This window comes from Arachis hypogaea, chromosome 3, assembly GCF_003086295.3.
Source record: "Arachis hypogaea cultivar Tifrunner chromosome 3, arahy.Tifrunner.gnm2.J5K5, whole genome shotgun sequence".
NCBI lineage: Eukaryota > Viridiplantae > Streptophyta > Magnoliopsida > Fabales > Fabaceae > Arachis > Arachis hypogaea.
Window position 1 is genome coordinate 71,405,443 of NC_092038.1, and position 17,940 is coordinate 71,423,382.

The window sequence follows — 17,940 nt, forward strand, 5'->3', positions numbered from 1 at the left end:
CTCTAAGAAGGACTCCTAGCCCTTGATGCTTCTTGATCCATGACAGCTTCTTCTACTCAAACTTCTACATCTTTTCTACGTAGCTACAATAGCTACCTCCTGTGGTAGTTGATCAAAAGCTGAGACAAGCCATCCCTCAAGGATCTTCTTCTTCTGACCGAAATCGTTTCTTCCATTTTTGGTATGGAGAGCTTGAGCTTACTTCACCAAATCTTACCTTTCTTGGTGAAGATCTCAGCCACAACATACTTTTTGTTTTCTTTTTCTTGCCATCATTACAATGGTCTTGTTGCTTATTTCTCCTTTCTTTCGATAACTAGTCATAGCTTCCATGCTTTCTCTGTGAAGTGACCAAAGTAGGAGAAGAGAGATGAGAGTGAAGAAAGAGAAACTTGAACAATAATTAATGAATGTGATAAAGTGAATTAAGTTTTTCACTTCCCTTACTTTAGATAGTGTCTATCATTGATGATGTCCATCAAATCAAGTGCTAAATCTCTCTCATGTTTTCAATGCAAGTTAATTGAATTTGAAATCCATCCCAAATTAAAAATACTTTGCTTTCTTTCATTATGTGTTTCGAACCAAGCTTTGGTCTTGGTAGCAAAGTTTCAAATGGCTAGTAATAATAGTAATTCAATCTGGCCAAATTGATGTAAAAACAATTCAGCCATATATTCATTTGACAATTTTGCACAAGGATGAAATGTGAGAACCATATTTGGGCTTGCAACATTCGGCCCAATACAAATCTGCACCAACAAAATTATTAATTAAGCAAGTATGAATTAAGATCAAATTAATAATTTTGTAATTAATTACTTTAATAATGTTTGTTCATCGTCAAATTAAATTTAGAATTTTTCAAACTCATCAATCTCTCCCTTGATGACAAACATTATTAAAAAATTGAAATGGAAAGAAATTAAATATTAGAGTATTGAGTACTCCCTTTGAAGATTAGTATTTCTTCCCCTTTCCAATTGTCACATGGCTCCCCCTAAATATATGCTATTTTACCAAGGGAAGCTTTATACCTGTAACAATTTTTACCAAGCCTAAGGCAACAATGTTATTCAACATATCAAATGTAAGATGTTGAATGGCTTGATTTATGAGCAGAATTGAATGATAAACAAAACTCATTTGTTATCATGTAAATGATTTTCTACCCAAACTCACACAAAGCAGTTGAGTACATATCAACAAAAAATATTTTTGATGTTACAAAAAGATTGCTGTTCAAGCTATTTGAAAATATTTTCTAGCCAATATATCAGAGCAAAATAATCATAGTAAAGAAACATTTTTAATCAAGCATGATCAAGCATGATCATCTCAGAACAGATCAACTATCAGAATTTATTTACATATCAAAGCTTAAAGGAACTGCTAAAAAAATTCCTAATCCAGAATTCAGCAAGCATATCCACTAAGGTAAATCAAATGCATCAAAATTCATCAAGCATAGATCACCACAACAAATAATTGAAACAAGGGTGATCATGATTCCACAAAGAATTTCATCCACTATTTGTCTCAATGATCATGAATCCACAAAGAATTTCATCCCCTGTTTGTCTCAATTTCAATTTTTCATCCAATTCTCCCCCTTTTGTCATCAAAGGGGCAACCTGCAAAAAATAGTGGAAGCAAAATATGCAAAATATAACTAAAATACCAAGTGTTTAACACAGTGTCACAAGTCTAAAGTATCCAAGCAGACTACAAAACATCAAAACAAAACAGAACCAGAAGTAACCAAAGAAATCAATCATCGAACAGATTGTACTCCGATCCGGAATCATCATTCTTTTTTCAGCAGCGCTCATCTTCTTTTCAAAATTCTGCAACATTAGTCCCACCCTCTCTTGGCATTTCATCCAAGCCTTTTCATTTTCATAAGCTAGCTTGCGGGCAGCCCTGTGAGATTGTACCATCATGTTGGACATGTTGGAGAATTTATTGAGAACTTCCCGGATTGATTCTGCCATCTTGGAGGGTTCTGCGGGGCGGCTCTCTTGGTCACTGTCAGAGGGCATTGACTTTTTCCCTTTCATGCTTTTTCCTGAAGCTCCTCCTCCCTTAATGAATGAGACCTTATTCTCTACAGCTTCATTTGTTAGATCAACTTTAAAAAACTCAAAAATGTTAGTGAGAAACATGCCATAGGGAAAGTTTGCCCTTTTTGTACTTTTAACAGATTCCCACATATGCCTTATCATAAGGTAAGCAAAAGAAATTAGAGAAGAGGTAACAATTGCAAAAAGCATAAGAGAATCAAAAATAGTTACTCTGTTGTGTGAGCCACTCTGAGGAGTTAAAATATGAGTAACGATTCTGTGCAGTAGTGAATTTTCGGGGCCGAGTGCCTTTTGAGTGGGGATGGTGCCATCCAAGCCAAACAAGTTTTCACAAATTTATTGCAGGGCAATCTGGTGTGTAACTCCAACCTGAGAGTCCCATTTCTTAGACATGTACGCTCTTAGTTCTTCATCAGTGTAACCCAGGGCAGTGCTAATTTTCTACGAGTTCAGAGTCAAATGTACCCGCTTCACGTAGGAATGAATAGTACCATCGATTAGCTGCATATTCGCATAAAATTCTCGTACCAATCCTGGGTAAACAGGTCTCTGAATATGGAGCAGAGGAGTCCATTTTAGATTCTCAAACAGAGGAAAAAGGTTTATTCCATTTTCTGCAAGTGAGTCAAGATTCACTAGATGTGTGGCACACAAGCATGACTTCCTTGTGAAACTCATAAGAGGCGCATGAGTTGAATCTTGCAGGATCATAGTGTGAATGAGGTTTGTTGTATTTATTTTTGAATTCCAATGATTCCAGATTGGCCGGTTCCCTTGTGTTATGCAACACAAAGCTCTTGGTCTTCTGCGAACTTCGTCCAGGGGTTGTCTTCTTCGGTGGTGAGGGAGGAGGTGAGGTGTGAGACGCCTCTTCTTCTTCCATGACTGGTTCCTTGTTCTTTCCAGTTTTTCTTCTTACTGAGGTTTTCTGGGCTATCACTTTTCCGCGCATGGTTTCGGTTTGTTTTGATGGAGGTGAGTGGGATGAAGAAGATGTGGAGTGTATATGGATATGTGTGTGGGTTTGAGGGGTTGAGAATGGAGGATTTTTGGGTAATGGGGTTCGGCTACTCCTCCTTAGTGCAACTTTCTTTTTCATGATATGAAGAAGGTGAATGGAGAGGGAAGATGAAGAGAGGGCCGAAGGGAGTGGTGAGTGGAGGGAGGTTAGAGGTGCATTAAATGCTGATTGGAGAAAGATGGTGGAGGGAGTTAATGACCATCAAAAGGCGCAGTTATTAACCAAGCACGGATTTAAAAAAATTAAAAGTGAAGGATTTGTTCCTTAAATCAAGGGGTAAAAGAAGGATAATGATTTGATTTGACACACAACTTCCCCCTTTGATAGGACAACCTCCAAGATCATGATTAAGGCAACTTCAAACAAAAAATGAGCCAGACCAAGGTCAAAGAGATTTTTTGGGACCCAAGATAATTAATGTAAGCGCTGTCTCCCCCTATCTCATGGCCCATTCATCATAGCTCAAAATTTGTCTCCTGTTTTTTTGACGAGACAAAAACACACAAAGTTAGCAAATTCACAAGTTATCAATAGAACATAATTCTATCATTCCCAAACTACTTCTCAAAGTACAGAATCTGTCTTCACACAAGGGCTTACTGAAAATATCTGCAAGTTTATCTTCGGATTTTATAAATTGAATATCAATAGTTTCCTTTTGCACATTGATATGTGGAAAACGATCCAACACAAAACTCACCGGCAAGTGTACTGGGTCGCATCAAGTAATAATAACTCACATGAGTGAGGTCGATCCCACAGGGATTGAAGGATTGAGCAATTTTAGTTTAGTAGTTGATTTAGTCAAGCGAATCAAGTTTTGGTTGAGTGGGTTGTATTTAACAGAAGCTAAATTACTTGGAATATAAAGGGAGAAGGGAGAATTGCAGTAAATTAAAGAACAGGAAAATAAAATAGACTGAATCTTAAAGAACAAGAAATTAAATGACTGAAACTTAAAGTGCAAGAAATGTAAATTGCAGTAACTTAAATGGCAAGGAATGTAAATTGCTTGAATGTAAAAGGGATTTGAGGATTGGGATTGCAGAATCTAAACAAAGAGAAAGTAAATTGCAACAATTAATAAAGTAGAAGATGAATTGGAATAAACTGAAATTCAAACAGAAAATGAAATTAAAGTGCAGCAGGGTTCACAGAAGAACCAAAAGTAAAATGGGATCTCAGGTCTCAAGAGACTAGAAAGCAAAGTCTAGATCTCAATTTGCCTTCCCAGATCCAAGTTCACAAAGCAATTGACAAGGAATTGAAGAAGAAGCAGTAAAGGGAATGTAAATGAGTTCAATTATGCAGAAGAGAAATTAAAGAGCTCTTGAGTGGAGATTGAGACAGAAATTCCTCAATTCTTAACACCCAAGACTCAAAACAAGGAAATTAAAAATGCCCAAGCAAGAACGAGGAAGAAGAGAGATCAATTCTCCTCCCCAATTCTCTGAAAGCTCGGTTCAGTCTCTCTAGGAAAGTTGCTAAAATTCAAAGCTCAAAAGAAAGTGCAAAATTCAAAAGTCAAGTAAAAGGTTCTAATTACATCAAACTAGCTCCTATTTATACACTTTCTATTCTTGGATTTTGGGATTTGGATGGGCTTTTGATTTGGTGAAGAAATGAATTAAATTGGATTTTTAATTCAATTTTTGGCCCAAAAAGAGTAGCTTCCAGGAGGCTGCCCTGCCCTTGCGGAGGGCAGGGCAGGATTTGGTGCTTGGTGCGTGCATGGTGCGGCTTGGTACGGTCTTGGTGCGCAGAACGCTGCCCTGCCCTCGCGGAGGGCAGGGCAGAAAAAATTGGTGCGCCAGAAACGTGCCGTGGTACGCTGCTGGTGCTACCAGATGATGCTGCGGTGCGCCAGAGGGGTGCCTTGGTGCGCAGGATGCTGCCCTGCCCTCGCGGAGGGCAGGGCAAAAAAAGTTGGTGCACCAGAATTGTGATTTGGTGCGTGCTGGTGCTGCCAGAATCATGCCGTGGTGCGCCAGAATTGAGCCTTGGTGCGCCAGATTCATGCACCAACAAAATGCTGCCCTGCCCTCGCGGAGGGCAGGGCAGTGTTTCCAAAATGAAGTCCCGCGTTCGAATCCTGGCTGCTACACACGCTTATTCATTTTCTTTGGCTTTCTTGGCACGGTAATGGGACTTAGTTCCTTGCTTCCTCATGGTCCCGTGTTCAACTCTTGTGGCAAGCATTTGGAGACATTTTCCTTTGATTTTCTCCCCTTGTGAGCCTGATACTGCCCTTGTGGAGGGCAGGGCAACATTTTCTTCTTCTTGATTCCAAGGCACAAATTTGTGCTCTGCCCTTGTAGTGGGCAGGGCAGAGTTGCCTTCTTTATCTTGTTCCCTTATGTTGCCCTCCTAGAGGGCAGTGTGCCCTTGTGGAGGGCAATGCTTGCCTCCCCCATTGCATGCGGCACACTTTTCCTTCCTTTGACCACGCTTCCTTCTCCTTGGGTCACGCTTTCTTAGGCCACGCTTTTCTCTTTTATTCTTTTCTTCACCTGAAATAAACCAAAACAACCACTCCAAGTATCACTAAATTCATAAGGCTTATAAATCAATTAAAATTCAATTAAAATTAGCTTAAACCTCATGAGTTATCATTAATTTCATGGTGGTTGCTTGATTTAAAGAAGTTATGCATTTTCACTCCAAATCACTTACTTAGGATGCAAGAAAGTGTATAAAGACTAATAAAACAAGTGAAATTAGCTTGAAAAATGGGTATATGATGACTTGTCATCACAACACCAAACTTAAATCTTGCTTGTCCCCAAGCAAGCATCAAAATTAAGAGCAAATGATATGAATAAGAAAAGAACACATATCCTTATTAGGCATATAGCAGAACTTGATTTATGGAGTCTTTATGCAGACAATGATAACTCAATTATTGTTGCTGTTACATAATATACATCTTTCCTCAAAGGCTTGCTAAACTTGCTATTGGAAGACTCACTTTTTAATTACTCCCTTGCTAACTTCTCTTGGCTTATAATGCTTAACAAGCTTATTATTCTTTTGGAGGTTTGGTGTCAAATGTTGCAGTAGTAGCCTTTGGCTTTATTTTCTTTTCTTTTGCTCAACATCTTTCCACCACAGACACATGGCTCACTAATTCTTCCTAGGATCATTGATGCCCAACATCTCTTTGGATAACTAAATGTTCTGTATCTAAGTTGCTCTTTATTGTGGACTTTCAATTGGCCATCCCAAATCAGTTGATCTAAGTGACCGGGTTTTAAAATACCCCTAAGAATTTACTCATCCAAGCATATCTTAGTACAAGAACACCACAGGCATATGTCCTAGGGTCCAAGCTATTGGTGTCCAACCTTTATTCTTTGTTTTTCTTGCCATTTTGGCTTTTTCTTTCCCTTTTATTTCTGTTTTTGTTACCAAGGGCTTTTTCATTATTGATAAGAGTCTTTGTAACAGCAAGCTAACTCACATTTGAATGAGAATGATATTATGCAACAATTATTTCATGAGTTATGCATTTAATCAAACACATATACCACCACTAACTTCCATTCTTACTTATGCAACATTGGATATTTCACTTTTCAATTCAAACAAATCTCTTTTATTTAAGCATATGGGCAACAAAACAAAATTTAGCTAAGTGATGGATAACAAGCATTATGCAGATTTAGCATTTTTAACAAACAATTTCACTTGCAACTAGATAAACACTTTAGCAAGACATACAATGGTTTTCCAGATTCAAAACATTTCACAGCAGCAAGGATTAAGTTTAGATACAACCTTTGAAGTTGCAGCCCTTTGATTCTTCCTTCTGTTGTGTTCTCTTTGAGTTAAGATGCATAATGTCTTCAATTGTTGACTCATGTCCTGCATAATTCTCAAAGTTGCTTGCTTCTCAAGCCCTTAATTATATGGTTAGTATGCATAAACTGAGTGTGGTTCCTGGATTGATTTTGGTGTGGGAACACCAAACTTAATTGTTTGCCACTGCCTCTTATGCAACAATTTTAACCATATGTGAAACCTTGTGTCCTTGCTAAAGGTTAATGAAATTAAAACTAGAAAGCAATTAAACAGTTGAATAATGTGTTTGGTTGCTTGGAGCTAGCATCATGCAAGAGGTGAGAATGTGTTTTTAAATGATATTTTTGGTGGAACACCAAACTTAGAATCTTTCATTCTCCCTTAAATTGTTTTGGTGTGCAACACCAAACTTAGCTCCTTGCAATCCATACCAATTATTCAACATTCTTATTGAAAAAGCTATGAAAGAAAACTACCTCAGGTTGGGTTTCCTCCCAACAAGCGCTCTTTTATTGTCACTAGCTTGACATCTTCTGTTCTGCTGGTCATGGAGGTTGAAAATCACAGTGCCTTAACTTGTCTTTCTTTACTGTGAACTTCCTTCCGGTTTCCTCTTTGATGACCTCTATAAATTCTTGTGGAAGGATCTTAGTCACAATGTAGTGATCAGACAGCTGTGGAGACACCTTCATGGTTTGAATATTGATCATCACTCGATCCCCTAGTGAAAATTTTCCAGTGGGGATTTTCTGCTTTTCTTTAGTTCTATCCTCTGTCTCTCCTTGAAAGAATTCCTTGTTGTGTTCTTCTTGGCTGGTACTTCCTTTGTCCAGTATTTTCTCATTGTCCTCTATGATCCTTTTCCATCCTTCCTTCTTTGTAGCATCTTCGTTGTTGGTTGGTTTGTCTTCAATGGTTTTGAGGAAAGTATTTGGTTTCTTCTCACCTATTTCTGCAAAGTACTTCGCCAGTTGAGCTATCTGCTCCTCAATTCCTCTGATTAACATCTGTTGGTTCCTTGTTGTTTCCTCTTGATGTTTCATCATTCTCTCTATTAGGATCTCCAAGTCTGTGATTCTCTGAGAGTCTTGTGAGATTGGTTGGTTATGAGATGTTAAAGGTTGGAAGAGTAGGTGTGATAGTGGCATGTAGTGGTTGTTATTGCTATAATGGTGTTTTTGTTGGTTTGTGAAGTTGGGGTTGTTATAATTGAAGTCCCTTGGTCTATGATTTTGGTACTCGTTCCTTCTCCAGTTGAGATGAGTTTGGGAGTGTCTGTGTTGTGAGTATTGGCTTTGAGTGGTATTAGTGGGTGGGGGATGTTGATTGTTTGTGGTCATGGAGTTGCCCTGGTGGAAACTTCCTTGTTCTTGATGTTGAGACTCCCTCATTCTCAGATAAGAATGAGGTCTCCATGGTGGAAATTTGGCATTCGCTGCAGCAGACAGCTCCATGTTTTGCTGTGGTTGATGGTGCATTTGTCTGTTTAGGTCCTTGAACGCATTCACCCCTTCAATATTTGTCACTTCTTTTTCTGAAATTGCATTCTGTGGTTTCTCAAATGGATGTTGGTTGTTGACTCCTTTGTCATTGAAGTCTGCAATTCCTTGGGCAGATGTTGTTGCTTTGAGTAGGCCATCTGAGAAGTAGTCCACTGCTTTTCTTGTTTCTGGGGTCAATCCTTCATAGAAAGCTCGGAAGCCCACTTTATCAGTCGCTTTCTTGTATCTTTCCCAGGCCTTGAAGAGTGGTTCTTCGTCCCCTTGTGTGAATAGATGTTCCTCCTCTTTCAGCTGGATGATCTGTCTGGATGAGGTGAATTTGGCCAGAAATTTGGTGACCAAATCATCCCAACTAGTGATACTTCCTTGGGGAAAAGTTTCAAACCATTATGCAGCTTCACTCTTTAATGAGAAAGGGAATAACAGGATCTTGTAAGTGTCATGATCTGGACCATCGGTTTTGACCGCATTACAAGTTCTCAGGAAAGTAGATATGTGCTGTTGAGGATCCTCCGATGGATTTCCATCATAAGAACAATTGTTCTTGATGAGTGTAATGAGTGGTGGCTTCATGTCATGATTCTCCTTGTTTGTAGATACTTGATTTCCTGTGGTATTCGAACAAACAGGAGGAACAAACAGCGGCACGCTTGAGAATCAAGTGCAGTTAGTTAAAATAAACTGTTAGTGAATTGATAGAGACAATTTCTCAAACAGTTAGTGTGTTAGTCAAAATTAGAAAAACAGAAAAGAAAAAGTGCTTGATCTAGACCTCCACTTCACTTAATCATTGTCAATCTATTTCAATCCCCGGCAACAGCGCCAAAAACTTGATGTGTGGAAAACGATCCAACACAAAACTCACCGGCAAGTGTACCGGGTCGCATCAAGTAATAATAACTCACATAAGTGAGGTCGATCCCACAGGGATTGAAGGATTGAGCAATTTTAGTTTAGTAGTTGATTTAGTCAAGCGAATCAAGTTTTGGTTGAGTGGGTTGTATTTAACAGAAGCTAAATTGCTTGGAATATAAAGGGAGAAGGGAGAATTGCAGTAAATTAAAGAACAGGAAAATAAAATAGACTGAATCTTAAAGAACAAGAAATTAAATTACTGAAACTTAAAGTGCAAGAAATGTAAATTGCAGTAACTTAAATAGCAAGGAATGTAAATTGCTTGAATGTAAAAGGGATTTGAGGACTGGGATTGCAGAATCTAAACAAAGAGAAAGTAAATTGCAACAATTAATAAAGTAGAAGATGAATTGGAATAAACTGAAATTCAAACAGAAAATGAAATTAAAGTGCAGCAGGGTTCACAGAAGAACCAAAAGTAAAATGGGATCTCAGGTCTCAAGAGACTAGAAAGCAAAGTCTAGATCTCAATTTGCCTTCCCAGATCTAAGTTCACAAAGCAATTGACAAGGAATTGAAGAAGAAGCAGTAAAGGGAATGTAAATGAGTTCAATTATGCAGAAGAGAAATTAAAGAGCTCTTGAGTGGAGATTGAGACAGAATTTCCTCAATTCTTAACACCCAAGACTCAAAACAAGGAAATTAAAAATGCCCAAGCAAGAACGAGGAAGAAGAGAGATCAATTCTCCTCCCCAATTCTCTGAAAGCTCGGTTCAGTCTCTCTAGGAAAGTTGCTAAAATTCAAAGCTCAAAAGAAAGTGCAAAATTCAAAAGTCAAGTAAAAGGTTCTAATTACATCAAACTAGCTCCTATTTATACACTTTCTATTCTTGGATTTTGGGATTTGGATGGGCTTTTGATTTGGTGAAGAAATGAATTAAATTGGATTTTTAATTCAATTTTTGGCCCAAAAAGAGTAGCTTCCAGGAGGCTGCCCTGCCCTTGCGGAGGGCAGGGCAGGATTTGGTGCTTGGTGCGTGCATGGTGCGGCTTGGTGCGGTCTTGGTGCGCAGAACGCTGCCCTGCCCTCGCGGAGGGCAGGGCAGAAAAAATTGGTGCGCCAGAAACGTGCCGTGGTGCGCTGCTGGTGCTGCCAGATGATGCTGCGGTGCGCCAGAGGGGTGCCTTGGTGCGCAGGATGCTGCCCTGCCCTCGCGGAGGGCAGGGCAGAAAAAGTTGGTGCGCCAGAATTGTGATTTGGTGCGTGCTGGTGCTGCCAGAATCATGCCGTGGTGCGCCAGAATTGAGCCTTGGTGCGCCAGATTCATGCACCAACAAAATGCTGCCCTGCCCTCGCGGAGGGCAGGGCAGTGTTTCCAAAATGAAGTCCCGCGTTCGAATCCTGGCTGCTACACACGCTTATTCATTTTCTTTGGCTTTCTTGGCACGGTAATGGGACTTAGTTCCTTGCTTCCTCATGGTCCCGTGTTCAACTCTTGTGGCAAGCATTTGGAGACATTTTCCTTTGATTTTCTCCCCTTGTGAGCCCGATACTGCCCTTGTGGAGGGCAGGGCAACATTTTCTTCTTCTTGATTCCAAGGCACAAATTTGTGCTCTGCCCTTGTAGTGGGCAGGGCAGAGTTGCCTTCTTTATCTTGTTCCCTTATGTTGCCCTCCTAGAGGGCAGTGTGCCCTTGTGGAGGGCAATGCTTGCCTCCCCCATTGCATGCGGCACACTTTTCCTTCCTTTGACCACGCTTCCTTCTCCTTGGGTCACGCTTTCTTAGGCCACGCTTTTCTCTTTTATTCTTTTCTTCACCTGAAATAAACCAAAACAACCACTCCAAGTATCACTAAATTCATAAGGCTTATAAATCAATTAAAATTCAATTAAAATTAGCTTAAACCTCATGAGTTATCATTAATTTCATGGTGGTTGCTTGATTTAAAGAAGTTATGCATTTTCACTCCAAATCACTTACTTAGGATGCAAGAAAGTGTATAAAGACTAATAAAACAAGTGAAATTAGCTTGAAAAATAGGTATATGATGACTTGTCATCACACATGTTCTCTAATGAAATGATATTTTATTTCAATGTGCTTTGTTCTTGAGTGCAAAATAGGATTTTTTGAAATATTTATGGCACTCATATTGTCACAAAACAAGGGTATACTATTGATCTTTAATTTGTAATCCTCTAAATGTGTTTTTAACCATATTAATTGTGAACAACAAGCAGAGGCAGAGATATATTCAGCTTCGGCTGTGGATATAGCTAATGTGGCTTGTTTCTTGCTTGACTACATGTTGAGTGAGCTTCCAAGGAAGCAACACATGCCCGAAGTGCTTCTTCTATCCACCCGATCTCCCGCATAATCTGCATCACAAAACCCTACTGCACAAAACTCATCAGATTTTGGGTACCATAGACCATAATCACTAGTTCCCTTAATGTACCTAATGATGCGTTTAACGGCTGAAAGATGGGATTCTTTTGGGTGAGATTGAAATCTTGAGTATACACCCACACTTTGAACAATATCTGGTCTAGAGGAGGTAAGATACATAAGTGATCCGATCATTCCTCTATACCTTGTTTCATCCACATCTTTCCCATCATCATCCTTTTCAAGTTTAGTGTTTGGATGCATTGGAGTACTCATTGGTTTGGAATATTTCTAGGCCAAATTTTTTGATTAATTCTTTAGCATACTTTCTTTGGTGAATAAAGGTACCACAAGGAGTTTGTTTAATTTGGAGGCCAAGAAAGAAAGTTAGCTCTCCCATTAAACTCATTTCAAACTCACTAGTCATGACTTTGCCAAACTCTTCACACAAGAATTCATTGGCCGATCCAAACACAATGTCATCGACATAAACTTGAACTAGGAGAATATCATCATTAGATGCTTTAATAAATAAAATTGTGTCGGTGGTACCCCTTTGAAAGTGATTTTCCAATAAGAAGGCACTAAGCCTTTCATACCAAGCTCTTGGTGCTTGCCTAAGACCATAAAGGGCCTTTGAGAGTTTGAAAACATGATTTGGAAAATATTTATATTCAAAACCGGGGGGTTGTGCCACATACACTTCTCTATCAATAAAGCCATTAAGGAAAGCACATTTAACATCCATTTGAAACATTTTGAAACCCTTATGGGCAGTATAGGCAAGAAGCAACCTAATTGCTTTCATTCTAGCTACCGGAGCAAAAGACTTATCAAAATCTATACCCTCTTCTTGATCATAACCTTGGGCCACTAATCTAGCCTTGTTACAAACAACTTGTCCATCCTCACCAAGTTTATTTTTAAAGACCCACTTAGTACCCGTAACCTTCTTACCATCCGAATGAGGTACTAGTGTCCAAACCTCATTTTTGTCAAATTGAGCCAGCTTCTCTTGCATAGCTTTGACCCGAGAAGGATCTTCAAGTGCTTGCTTCACATTGTTGGGCTCCATTTGTGACAAAAGAGTAAAGTTTCTTGGTTTGGATTGCCTTTTAGATGAGGATCTAGTTGTTACACCTTGTAAGGGATCACCAATGATAAAGTCATGAGGATAACCCCTTATGGACTTCCATTCTCTTGGTTTTTGGATTAAAGTTGAGCTTTGTTGAGCCTCATCACGCTGGTCTATTCCAGATTCTCTTGCTGGCTCAAGAGATAAAACAGAAATGTCTCCTCCATTCTGATGAGACAAAATTTGACAGATAAATTCTTCATTTTGAACAGACTTAGGATTTTCTTCATTGGTTTCTTTATTGACAACTTCTTCACAATCTAAATCATTTTCTATCACAGTACTGGGAATTGAATTAGAATCACAAAAAGATACATGTATGGATTCCTATATCGTTCTATGTTCTTTGAGGTAAATTCTATAAGCCTTACTAGTAGTGGAGTATCCAACAAATATCCCCTCATAAGATTTTGGATCAAATTTACCAAGATTTTCTTTATTATTAAGTACAAAGCATTTACATCCAAAAACATGGAAATACTTAAGATTAGGAGGGGTTCCTTTCCATAGCTCATAAGGAGTTTTCTTTAATCCTTTTCTAATGATGGTCCTATTCAAAATATAACAAGATGTATTTACAGCTTCATCCCATGGAAATCTTGGAACCACATTTTCACATAACATAGCCCTAGTCATCTCTTGAAAGCTTCTATTCCTTCTTTCAACAACCCCATTTTGTTGAGGTGTTCTAGGGCATGAAAAGTTATGAGCAATTCCAAAATCATCACAGAATTTTTCAAAGTCTTAGTTTTCAAATTCTTTTCTATGATCACTTCTCAAATGGACAACTTTTAAATCTTTTTCATTTTGAATTCTTTTGCAAAGGGTTGAAAAAGCATGAAAAGCATCATTTTTATGAGCAAGAAAAAGTACCCAACCGAATCTAGAGTAATCATCCACCACCACCAAACCATAGTGTTTACCTCCTAAACTTTGAGTTCTTGTTGGTCCAAAAAGATCAATGTGTAATGATAGGCAAAATTGTGATTTACACTTTTTATAACTCGAACAATTCTTAGTAATGGCTTCAAAAACTTGATGCACACTACTATGGTTCACTCACATTCTTCACAACTTTGCACAACTAACCAGCAAGTGCACTAGGTCGTCCAAGTAATAAACCTTACGTGAGTAAGGGTCGATCCCACGGAGATTGTTGGTATGAAGCAAGCTATAGTCAACTTGTAAATCTCAGTCAGGCAGATTATAATGGTTATAAAGGTTTTCAAAAATAAAGCTAAATAAAGCATAAAATAAAGATAGAGATACTTATGTAATTCATTGGTAGGAATTTCGGATAAGTGTATGGAGATGCTTTGTTCCTGTTGAATCTCTGCTTTCCTACTGCCTTCCTTCAATCCTTCATACTCCTTTCCATGGCAAGCTGTATGTAGGGCGTCACCATTGTCAATGGCTACTTCCCATCCTCCCAGTGAAAATGGTCCAAATGCTCTTGTCACAGCATGGCTAATCATCTGTCGGTTCTCGATCATGTCAGAATAGATTCTATTGATTCTTTTACGTCTGTCACTACGCCCAACAATCGCGAGTTTGAAGCTCGTCACAATCATTCAATCCCTGAATCCTACTCAGAATACCACAGACAAGGTTTAGACTTTCCGGATTCTCAAGAATGGCCACTAAAGGGTTCTAACTTATACCACAAAGACTCTGATTAAGGAATCCAAGAGATATTCACTCTAGCTTTCGCTTGTAGAACGGAAGTGGTTGTCGGGCACGCGTTCATAGGGACGGATAATGATGAGTGTCACGGATCATCACATCCATCAAGTTGAAGTACGAGTAATATCTTAGAATAGGAATAAGCTTGAATTGAATAAAAGATAGTAGTAATTGCATTAAAACTCGAGGTACAGCAGAGCTCCACACCCTTAATCTATGGTGTGTAGAAACTCCACCGTTGAAAATACATAAGTGATGGTCCAGGCATGGCCAAATGGCCAGCCCCCCTGAATGATCAAAAGACCGAATGGTCAAAAGACTAGACACTAGTACAATAGTGAAGAGTTCTATTTATACTAAATTAGCTACTAGGGTTTACAAAAATAAGTCTAAGTGCAGAAATCCACTTCCGGGGCCCACTTTGGTGTGTGCTTGGGCTGAGCTTGAGCTTTACACGTGCAGAGGCTTCTCTTGGGGTTAAACGTCAAGTTGTAATGTCTGTTTGGCATTTAACTATGGTTTGTGACGTGTTTCTGACGTTTTACTCTAGAATGCAGCACGGAACTGGCGTTAAACGCCCGTTTGCATCGTCTAAGCTCGAACAAAGTATGGATCATTATATTTTGCTGGAAAGCCCTGGATATCTACTTTCAAACGCAGTGGAGAGCGCGCCATTTGGAGTTCTATATCTCTAGAAAATCTATTTCGAGTGTAGGGAGGTCAGAATCCAACAGCATCAACAATCCTTTTTCAGCCTCCTATCAGAATTTTGCTCAGGTCCTTCAATTTCAGTCAGAAAATACCTAAAATCACAGAAAAATACATAAACTCATAGTAAAGTCCAAAAATGTGAATTTTGCATAAAAACTAATAAAAATATCCCTAAAAGTAGCTAGATCCTACTAAAAACTACCTAAAACAATGCCAAAAAGCGTATAAATTATCCGCTCATCACAACACCAAACTTAAATTGTTGCTTGTCCCCAAGCAACTGAAAATCAATTAGGATAAAAAGAAGAAAATATACTATAAATCTCAAAATATCAATGAATATTAGTTCTAATTCGATGAGCGAGACTTGCAGTTTTTGCTTCTGAATAGTTTTGGCATCTCACTTTATCCTTTGAAGTTTAGAATGATTGGCATCCATAGGAACTCAGAGTTTAGATAGTGTTATTGATTCTCCTAGTTAAATATGTTGATTCTTGAACACAGCTACTTTTATGAGTCTTGGCCGTGGCCTTAAGCACTTTGTTTTCCAATATTACCACCGGATACATAAACGCCATAGACACATGACTGGGTGAACCTTTTCATATTGTGACTCGGCTTTGCTAAAGTCCCCAGTTAGAGGTGTCCAGAGCTCTTAAGCACACTCTTTTTGCTTTGGATCACGACTTTAACCACTCAGTCTCAAGCTTTTTACTTGGACCTGCATGCCACAAGCACATGGTTAGGGACAACTTGATTTAGCCGCTTAGGCCTGGATTTTATTTCCTTGGGCCCTCCTATCCATTGATGCTCAAAGCCTTGGATCCTTTTTACCCTTACTTTTTGGTTTTAAGGGCTATTGGCTTTTTCTGCTTGCTTTTTCTTTTTCTTTTATATATTTTTTGCCACTTTTTTTTTCGCAAGCTTTGTTCTTCACTGCTTTTTCTTGCTTCAAGAATCAATTTTATGATTTTTCAGATCATCAATAACATTTCTCTTTTTCATCATTCTTTCAAGAGCCAACAATTTTAACATTCATAAACAACAAGATCAAAAATATGCATTGTTCAAGCATTCATTCAGAAAACAAAAAGTATTGTCACCACATCAATATAATTAAACTAATTTCAATGATGAATTCGAAACTCATGTACTTCTTGTTCTTTTGTATTAAAAACATTTTTCATTTAAGAAAGGTGAAGGATTCATGGAATTATTCATAGCCTTAAGACATAGTTACTAAATACTAATGATCATGTAATAAAGACTCAAAACATAGACAAACATAAAGCATAAAATCGAAAAATAGAGAGATAAAAACAAGGAAGTTAAGGAATGAGTCCACCTTAGTGAGGGTGGCGCCTTCTTCTTGAATGACCAATGGTGTCTTTGAGCTCCTCTATGTCTCTTTCTTGCCTTTGTTGCTTGATCCCTAGTGATTTTGGTGCTCCTATCCTTAGTTGCTCCCAATAACTGTGTGGAGGAAAATGTATCCCCTGAGGTATCTCAGGGATTTCTTGATGGTGAGCTTCCTCATGTGTCTCTTGAGATCCATGAGTAGGCTCTCTTGTTTGCTCCATCCTCTTCTTAGTGATGGGATTGTCCTCTTCAATGAGGATGTCTCCTTCTATGATAACTCCAGCTGAGTAGCATAGATGGCAAATAAGATGAGGAAAAGCTAGCCTTGCCAAGGTAGAGGGCTTTTCGGCTACTTTGTAGAGTTCTAGAGAGATAACTTCATGAACTTCTACTTCCTTTCCAATCATGATGCTATGGATCATGATGGCCCGATCCACAGTAACTTCGGATCGGTTGCTAGTAGGGATGATGGAGCGTTGGATGAACTCCAACCATCCTCTAGCCACAGGCTTAAGGTCCAGTCTTCTCAATTGAACCGGCTTGCCTTTAGAGTCTCTTTTCCATTGAGCTCCTTCAACACATATGTCCATAAGGACTTGGTCCAACCTTTGATCAAAGTTGACCCTTCTAGTGTAGGGGCGTGCATCTTCTTGCATCATAGGCAAGTTGAATGCCAACCTTACATTTTCTGGACTGAAATCTAAGTATTTCCCCCGAACCATTGTAAGATAATTCTTTGGATTCGGGTTCATACTTTGATCATGGTTCCTAGTGATCCATGCATTGGCATAGAACTCTTGAACCATTAAGATTCCAACTTGTTGAATGGGGTTGGTCAGAACTTCCCAACCTCTTCTTTGGATCTCATGTCGGATCTCTGGATACTCATTTTTCTTGAGCATGAAAGGGACCTTAGGGATCACCTTCTTCTTGGCCACAACTTCATAGAAGTGGTCTTGATGGGCTTTTGAGATGAATCTCTCCATCTCCCATGACTCGGAGGTGGAAGCTTTTGTCTTCCCTTTCCTCTTTCTAGAGGTTTCTCCGGCCTTAGGTGCCATCAATGGTTATGGAAAAACAAAAAAAGCTATTCTTTTACCACACCAAACTTAGAATGTTGCTTGTCTTCGAGCAAAAGAAGAAAGAATAGATAAAGAAGAAGATATGGAGGAGAGGGAGAGAGATGTGTATTCGGTCAATGGGAGAAGTATTGATGGTTGTGTTGAGGGGTTTATATAGGAGTGGGAGGGGTATAGGTTCGGTCATTTAGAGTGGGTTTGGAAGGGAAAGAGATTTTGAATTTGAAGGTAGGTGGGGTTTATGGGGAAGAGATGATGGATGTGAATGGTGAAGAGGTGATGGGGAAGAGTGATTGAGGTGATTGGTGAATGATGTTTG